This window comes from Pseudochaenichthys georgianus, chromosome 8 (genome assembly GCF_902827115.2).
Source record: "Pseudochaenichthys georgianus chromosome 8, fPseGeo1.2, whole genome shotgun sequence".
In the NCBI taxonomy this organism is placed as follows: domain Eukaryota; kingdom Metazoa; phylum Chordata; class Actinopteri; order Perciformes; family Channichthyidae; genus Pseudochaenichthys; species Pseudochaenichthys georgianus.
The window spans coordinates 9,080,396-9,089,748 of NC_047510.2; the positions used below are offsets into that span (position 1 = coordinate 9,080,396).

At 39.9% G+C, this 9,353-nt stretch overlaps 1 long non-coding RNA gene across 5 annotated transcripts; it reads right to left on the minus strand.

Moving 5' to 3' along the window:
• Nucleotides 1-717: 717 nt before the first annotated feature.
• LOC117451462 (uncharacterized) lies at nt 718-2,971 on the minus strand. Of its 5 annotated transcripts, none has more exons than XR_011643661.1 (6): nt 2,929-2,971; nt 2,586-2,738; nt 2,160-2,296; nt 1,546-1,645; nt 1,267-1,380; nt 718-1,103 (listed from the first exon to the last, which is right to left on the minus strand). It is a non-coding gene; the product is annotated as an uncharacterized lncRNA (long non-coding RNA). The 5 variants fall into 5 exon arrangements; XR_011643660.1 differs by having other exon boundaries at nt 2,882-2,968; XR_011643662.1 differs by having other exon boundaries at nt 2,924-2,965.
• Nucleotides 2,972-9,353: the final 6,382 nt, after the last annotated feature.

Below are 9,353 nucleotides of genomic sequence, written 5' to 3' on the forward strand. Positions count from 1 at the left end.
AGCACAAACATGGTCACATGATTTACATGATGTGGTTACACTTTGTATGGATTGGCAATATTTACAAGTTTCGTTATTTAACGATATTTTGAGGGGAAAGTGTGGTAGCACAAGCAGGCTATGTTGCTGTCACTGTCAGGTCAGTCACGTCCGTAGTATAGTTGCGCTGCGCTGTCATGTTCTTATATGGGACAGACAGACAGCAGCGATTGCGTTATTGAATAGTAAATATATATATTAAAAAAACACACACCCAAGTACTTTTTCAGCTGTAATTGCATTATTGCATACTTTTTATTGACAGTTTTGCATTTGGAGAGGCAGGGTGACAACGGAAAGCTTGGTAGCCTATTACTTATTAAGAACAGTGTATGGAAAAAGTGATGTGTGTTAGAACAAAACAAAGTCAAATGAATGAGAATGAGAACAAAGAGGGTTAGGGTTCAACAGAAAAAGATTAATTCAGCCAAAAAACACAATTTTGATTAATCTAAAGTGTAAAACAATCTTCAACACAGACCAAATTAGTGCCCTTGGACAACAAAATATATGGTGGGGCAAAGAAACGATAAATTAAATTGAGAGAGTGGGAGACTGAAAATGATTACTATGATAAATATTCAAACTATTTACAAAACTATTTACAGAAGCTCCTGTTGAACCATGGTTCAACAGAGCAACACAAACAGGTTTGTCAACAATCAATGACGAGCCACTTTGCCAGGGGGAGGTGATCCAGCGACGAGACAATAAAGCAATTCATATTAAGTTCTGTTGAGACACCACAGGATATAAAACCTTCCAAGCGATGACCTCTCCTCACCTTTCACCTGTCTTTCCTCAGGAGACTCAGGTCCTTCAACGTCTGCAGCACAATAAGCACCCACCCACAATTGTTGTTCGCACAAGCATAATTGTGCGAACAACAATTGTGGGTGGGGGCATTTTACAAATATTTACAAACAACTATTTACAAAAAAGCAACTATTTACAAAAAAGCAATACAGAACTCTAGTCTAGGGCATCCAGGGGCCTAATCATTTTGAAAAAAACAAGAAGGTTCCTTTGTGAAAGGGACATCCTCTTCATCTGTTTCCTGGGCCCTAAAAAGCAGAGCAAGAATAGGAACAGTGGTGAATAATGGGAGAGAATACAGTTGGGAGCAGACTGAACAGAGGACATAGCAATATTCATGTTAAAATGTTTGCACAATAAATATTATGGCACTTTCGTTTATATTGCATTTTAATAGATCAGTTGTCATACATAGCATTTGGGTGCTCTAATCGATCCGAGAAGGGGTTCCGGATGTATGGCTTCCCTAAGGACGTAGAGCGAAGGAAGAGATGGATGGCAATGGTCAACAGACAAAACCTGTGTCTGACAGAGGACAACAACAGCAGAAAACTCTGTCATGTAAGTAATGTTCACAGAGGTGACATGACTTATTAACATTTTAAAGGGCATCATATTTCCAAGTGTAGAGAATTATGACTCTTCAATGACATTTGAAGTGTGCAGGGGAAACTGATCAAACCTACCTACCCACAGGTACACTTTGAAGACGACCAATATATTGGCAACAAATCAGGAGGAAATTTGAGGTTGAGGCCAGATGCTGTTCCAACAGTATTTATACATCGGCCTAAACCGAAAAGGAGAAAATTCACGTCAAGGAGTATGCCTCCAGCTGTCAGGAATAATGACCACACCTATTACTGCACATCAAACATTGGTATGATATATGAAGCTAACAATGTTTCCCATGTTATATAATTCAAGGATAGACTACACTCCTAATGCAACTTTCAGATTATACAGCTTCAAAACTACCAGGGTTCAGGGATTCTCTGAAGACTCATATACCACATGTACATAATCTACAGATTTCTTCATACTGTAACATTGCCAATAGGCGAACTTAGATGAATGTCACTATAGGAGTATAGTGTACCCTTAAATGACAATAGGTGCACATGTAAAGGCAGCATACACATATAACAGCAATTGCCTTGTTATTGTTACAGAGATTCAGGGAGATATTGAGGTGGAGTTCCAAGGGAATGAAAGGGACATCACAGACAGAGAGAGTGAGACAGATGTCAGCAGACTGCCAGGGGCCAGTATGTCAGGGGCCGACAATCAAGAGGCCACCTTACCAGAGATCAGTGTGCCAGGAGCCAGTCAGTCAGGGGTCAGCTATGAAGAGGCCAGTTTGCCAGGGTCAGGTGCTCCAGGGACCAGACTGCCAAGGGCCAGTTGTGACCGGGCTCACGTGGAGGATCTAATGAGGCAACTGAGAAGGGAGAGATTACTAAGAAAGAGAGCCGAGAGGGCTCTGGTAAACCAGAAGAGGATTCATTCGGCATTAAAAAAAAAACACAATTTGATTAATCTAAAGTTTCAAAAAATCTTCAACACAGACCAAATTAGAGCACTTGGGCAATCAAAAAAAGGTGGGATACGGTGGGGGAAAGACACCGTGAAAAAAGCAATACAACTAAGGTTCTGTTGTGGCACTACAGGATATAAATGAGAGAGCTGGTCTGCTGGTATTAAAATAATTTAAAAGGGGTGCACTTTACCGTCCATCAGATGAGGTTTTCACCCTTGTTCAGAACGTGGAGCAGCTGTTCCGTGTGAGGATGAGCGATTCCCTCATGGAGTCCTCAAATGCAGTGTCACAGCTGGAACAAGAAGCCATGTTGCTGGACAGCAACCTGCCCTCATGCCATGACCTGAAGAAAAAAATCCTCTCAACATACATCAGGCTGAGGTTAAGGATTGCATCAAAGTGCATCAGGGCTGAGAGGAAGGATAAACATAAAGGGTATCTTGGCAGCAAGAGTCAGAGTAAGAAGGCAAAGAAGACCCAACAGACCTCTGCACCGAAGGTCATAACATCTAGGCCACTGCCAAACACCTTACTCGTTGCCATCGATGTACTTGGCATCTCCATTCCCGGTCCTCCGTCAATATTTTTAAGACTGAATAATACCTTTGAAGAACAATCATTAAATTAGTGTGTATATTACAATACAAAGGAATCTATCCTAGCATGCCATCAAGCATTAAAAAGTAGCGCTAGGCTAGTTGTACAGTACAGATAAGTTAACACGGAACAGTACACACAAAAACTAAGTACAGTCAACATGTCACATAATGAAATGTTAGTATATCCCAAAATGCAATGAAATATTTATCACAAACACCACCTCATTTCTACTAGTGCTAGCAGTTAAGTCATATCATACAGAAAAAGCCGACTAAGGATGGCTGACACGGTCAGGTTCAGCAGATAAAAACCAAAATAACAATAAAAACACATAATCAATCTAAATCCTGCTTGTTAGTTACCCAGCATCATTGATATATAAGCTGCTAGCGATTCATTACTGAAATCTTACCTTCAAATCAAAGCTGACGAAGTCGCGCTAGCTAACTAGCAGGCAATGCTAGCAAAATTGGTTGTAATAACCAAGATAAAATATAGATAATTACGCTGTGCATATACAAATGAAGACCAGTATAAGCATCATAAAGGGCCTCTGATACAATATAGACAGTTGACAATTCAAAAGAGTTCGATATTTCAGCAACTTACCTCTGGAACTAATCGACGCGCCGTAATGTAAGTGAATGAGGTCCAACGCCCAAATGACAATATTTTGAACTATTTCGATGTCCATACCCCGGAAGTAGGCGCCGCCATTTTTTACAACGGAGGTCTATGGGAGTGTCGTAACTCTTAGTATCTCTATGGCTCTGGGGCAGTCGACACAAACGAATGCCGTGCTTCCATGAGCGTCCATAGAAGCATATGGACATCCCAGAAAGCTGAAAATGGACGCGAAGGGCCCCCCCCTTGCGTTGAAAATGGACTCTAAGGCCCCCCCCCTTGCGTTGGAAAAAGCCGGCAGGGGACTTGACATAACGTCAACATAGGCCGACCTGGGAGTGAGGATGTGTTGAAGGAGCACCTGGAGATGTTGCTTGGTGCTCATCCTTAAAATGAAATAAACCGTAACTTTTGAGGGGGTCTTGACTTTATTTGCCAGACACACGGCACTGAACACACATGCAGAGGTGAACACAGAACACACGTGCAGAGGTGAACACAGCACACACGTGCAGAGGTGAACACAGCACACACATGCAGAGGTGAACACAGAACACACATGCAGAGGTGAACACAAGACAACATTAGCACGAGCAGTAATCCTACAAGCTGTCATCACTCCCTCCAGACTGTTCTCCTCACTGTCTTCCTCTCTGTCAGACATGGTAGCTGATGATGTAGCCCTACTACTTCTTTCTCTCTGGTTGAGTCTGCGATTAGCTGCTTGCATCCACAAGTCAACAGCTGCTTTTGGGTCGAAAGTCTCTGTTGTCATCTTAGACAAGTGGATGTAATCAAATAAGTATGTGAACATAACCAATAACCTACCATAGCCAATAACAAATTAATGTAACTTATTTTATTTTTGTTGTTCATTCATATATTATTTTACCTTAACATTTATTTATCTATGCATTTTTATGCATCTTTCCAGTTTTAAAGGATATGTCTGGTTTACTGTCCTATAGTATACATTGGAATGATTTCAAACCTGTTTATCCCAATCATTATAAAGGAGTGCCTTGGAAATATGTGTTTACATAAATTGTGATCAAAACGTTTGAGACCCACTGAGATGACTTAGACTAAAGTGAACTATCTAAACACTCAAGAGTCCTTTACCTCACTCAGCTGTAGTTATCAGTCTGACTGGAGAGGACTCTCCCTCCACATTATTGTAGAAACATCTTCTTCTTATATCCGTTAGAGCAGCTAGATTCTAACAACAACAGCGCCGGAACCGGTGCACCCTCCCTCGCTCCCACGCTCACTCGCACTTTGGCTGTGAGCTGCGGGTGCCAGATAAGCCAACATCCCCCATTTTCATCACTTACAGCGCCCATTGTATAGAGCAAATGAAACGTGTAACCGGGGTGAAAAGGGTGTTACATATACTTAATTATGAATATTGTTACACCAAGGCCGAAAATTAGGATGAGCCCCAACGGTCAAAAATGTTTTTTTCCCAAGGTGACCTCTGTGAACGAGCCACTTTAGTCGATGGGTTTTGCAGTATGTATAGAAGAATATGGATGCTAGAGGTTTTTTTGTCAGTAATGAAAGGGATAGGCAGAAGTAGCTCCTAATTTGTAATACATCATATATTATACGTCAGAATAAACATTATTGATCACTCGGAGTAACTCATAAACTGCCTTGCAGTAAAGTAACACACTTGAAAAAGGTGCAAAACTAAACACATTTTTCCTTTTTTGTAAAATGGGCGTACTTTTAGTTTTTGTACTTAAATCGATTTGTATTGCTTATCCTTGTGTTTATATATTTAGGTAACATCATTAAGCAGGACTTTTATTCATCACACAGCAGAGTTTTTCAACTCATAATTCTCTGAAGGAAAATATCTGAGTACTTTGTACACCACTCAGATAGAGACAGAGAAAGAAACTTTATTCTCTAAACTAAAACTGTGGAGTCCTGATTTGATTGACCACAGTTTGTTTTCTAAAAAACTTCCAGCCTGCCATCTTCCGTGCTGTGTGATCCTCTTAGAGGCAATAAAACTCTAATGATGTCAGCCCTGAGTCGAGAGCCTTCGGCCGAGGTTACAAACCAAGTGGAGCAATATACAGCGAGTTATGACTTTACTTCACTGGAGAGACTCGGACATCTAATTGCAGATATCAAGAGGGCCTGGCTTCCTGAACCATGGGAAATAAGAGCAATATAGCTGGGGTCAAAGGGATAACGACACTACCATCACTGCCTGTGTAAGACTGAAGTTTACAATCAGGTTTCTATAACGCATCGGTTTCCATGGCGACCATGCTTTTAAAGCCACAGTTTTTGGTACAGTCTGTCTTTGTCCAAGCTACGGGATCTCAGGTCAAGGCTTAGACTTGTCTCACCTTTGATGGAGAAACCCGCCGATCAATATCATTTCACAGTTGGAGCTGGAGTTCCTTTTGAAATGCTAATTACACCCAGAGCAGTGGGGACCAATCAATGATATTGATCCGCATGTCCATCAGCAGATTCAGCACATAGCTGAAGAACCTGCAGCCATATGGATAAGTATTTCACCACCTTGCATACCACCATATTTTTTGTGTGTATGCGGAGAAGACTCACAAAGACGCTCGATGACACTTTGATGGCCGAGGATGTACAGATGCGCGGGCCTAATCAAGATAAATGGGAGCTTTTTGTTGCATGCTGCACAAGTCAATACGGTGGTCCCTCTGAGTTACCTGGAGAACCTGAACTCCCAGTGGGGCTCAAACTTTAGATTACTCCGAGGAAACAGTTCAGCAACAGCAATTAGCAACTTTCCTTACTGTACTATTATTCTGCAGCTTCAGCTCAAAGCACCACAAGTCTAGACGCTTGAAAGAAAAATGTGTAAGCGATTAAACTACTTATTCTCAAATGTAAGTAAGCAGAAAGGCACTCTGGGAGTGACCCCGGCTAAGGCCAATTGCCCTATCAATGTTTACAAAAGGGACACATATCTGTGTGTATCCGCCCTGTGAGCCACATACAAATTAATTGGGTTCTACCTTGGTGAATTTCACACCATTCCTATCCAATATGTTTCATGAAAGTCAGGACAGGAGAGGCAAACCAACAAACTCAATCTAATACATACCATATTTGGTGGAGATAACAATGTGAAATATGTTATATTTTTTTCAACAACAGAAGCAAAGTACGTTTATTTGCCCTTTGTCATTGCATTGGGATTCTCCTGATTAGGATTCCTCCATTGTCCATCACTCAGGAGCAAAATTATCCAAAGGGGTCTTTTCCTCTCGAAAGAAACGGACCCAGTGATAAAAACCGGTTAACAATACTTAATAAAGCAGTTCCACCTTAATTTAATCAGTGTTTCCCCACTGGACACTAATACCTACCGGCTACGAGCTAAAGGCTAATGTTAGCTTAGCTGGTTTCTCTAAAAACGTGAGATCCAGACATGTCATCACTAAAATATTCCATCTGGTCAAATATATAGTAACGAAATACCAAAATCTAAAAGTGTATCTTACAAATTTGACTTAAAACTGGATGAAAAGTACTTCTTTATGACAGCTTGTGGCTGAAAACAAAGCTTGCATTTAAAAACTATGATCAGCTGAGGAACCCAAATCATTCATACGTCTGTGATTTAGATGGTTAAAACAACTACGGATTGCCACTTTAAACATATACAGCAGGGAAAAGCTGCAATATACTACTACAATGTAATTCACAATGTGTGTAACATTGTATTCTGACATAAACGAGTGGTTAAGGTCAAAGCCTTTTCACACCTTTCAACTTTAAACAGCTTTTATAACACGTGTCCAAACAACCGTGTCTGTGTATTTATTTTGTAATGATTTCTTGAACCAGGGTCCATCTCATATGTCACAGTATCCTGAGTTTTGAAGCCCTGCCATATATCCCAATGTGCTGGTGTGACTCCTGGGAGCAGCTCTCACAAACACTCAGCATGACGAGCTGCTCCGGCCTCTTGTGCCTCTCCGCTGTGATTTCATTAATTTTTGCTCAGCGAGGAAATGACACAGTGTTAGATGAAGTCAGACCACCTGTTCAACTCGCTCCATTTATATGTCAGTCTGAGGAAACTATGAATTGATTTTATGCACTTTTGCTGATTGTGTTGTTGTGTTTGCATTGCTTGCTATGCACGGTGACACTAGGACAAAGCAGAGATGCAGTGAGTCACTTTGAGTCCCGAACCGCATTTGATCATAATCACAAGCATTCTGGATTTTTTTAAACCATTTCTTCTCCAGAAAGGCTATAAAACATAATATCATTATAATTCCTATTGTGGACTCATAAAGGGAGGCATTTATGAGATTTATGTGAGAAGAGCAATACATTAAATGTCAGTCCAGGACAATTTATTGATATAATATCATGGCGGCACCTGAAATGTAATTCTTGGCCTTACGATATAACAGTTTGAGTCCTACTTATATAACACTATTTTATCGATAGCTTTTAGGTGAACATTTTATAATAAAATATAGCGCCCAGACTGTAACCTATAAAATAAATCTAGTAAGTGGTTGGTTGATAATCCTACGTCTAATGTTCTGATTGGCTTGGTCAGAATCCTAATCTCGAACTATTCAATTATTTTAAGATGAAAAAAGGGTTTTGACTATTTGGTACAATATGTACTGTAGCACTGTAAATTATAGATAAACAATAAAACAAAAAAAAGATATTACTTAATGTAAAAAGTCTCACTAAAAGAGCAACATTGCTCCATCATTTCCTAATCCCCAATTGTCTGTGGCACTTCTTTATCAATCAATCAACCAACCAACCAATCAATCAATCAATCAATCAATCAATCAATCAATCAATCAACCAATCAATCAATAAATCAAAGTTTATTTATATAACCCAATATCACAAATTATTGATATCCTATAATATCCTAACACTTGGTCAACAGGATGAGAAACTGCATTTGTTAGGGACTATTTTCAGTGGCTAATGAATCCACGTTTGGTTTTCTATTGAGTATCTCGGGCAGCAGGACGGTGTATGTGTGTCAAAATAAACTAGTGTGTTGATGGTAAAGAAGCAACATGTCATGGAGTGCAACAGTGTGGCTCCGTGATGTGGTTATAATACATTTCGGACAACAATGGAGCTCTTTGGCATGGAAAAAGAATATATATCAGACAAGTTGTTAGAAGGATCAACTGTGTGCCTTTCAAAACATAACATTGGATTAATTCGCTGCGTCCGATGTTTTGATGATGCGATTTATTGATGACGTTTCTCTCTGATGATGAAAGCCTCACTTCCTCTTTGCTGTTTGAGCTCTAAAGATTTCATTCAGCGCACACTAACTCCTTCAGATTATTTTGAGACAATTGATTATCTCCTCCTTCATTTCTCTCTATTTAGACAGCCGATGGTGTGTCTTGGCTTGCTTCATTTCAAAAGAGGAACAAGAATATGATTACATTTCAAAACAATCCCCCAGAAAGGCCTGCTTGTCAGAAAATGTTTATCGGGTAAAGTTACTTAAACTGTATATCTAATTTCTGCACATTCATACTTTGTAATTGACTCAAACATTGTCAGTATCCACACGTTCTTGGCAGCTTTATTTTCTTACACTCATGGTTCATTATAAAGTGGTGTTTGCTTAAAGACTAACATTATGAATTATTCATGAGCATACTCTTTTTTCTCCTGGATCTGGTTTTGTTAGTTCCAAACTGTCACACCGCATTTTAATTAT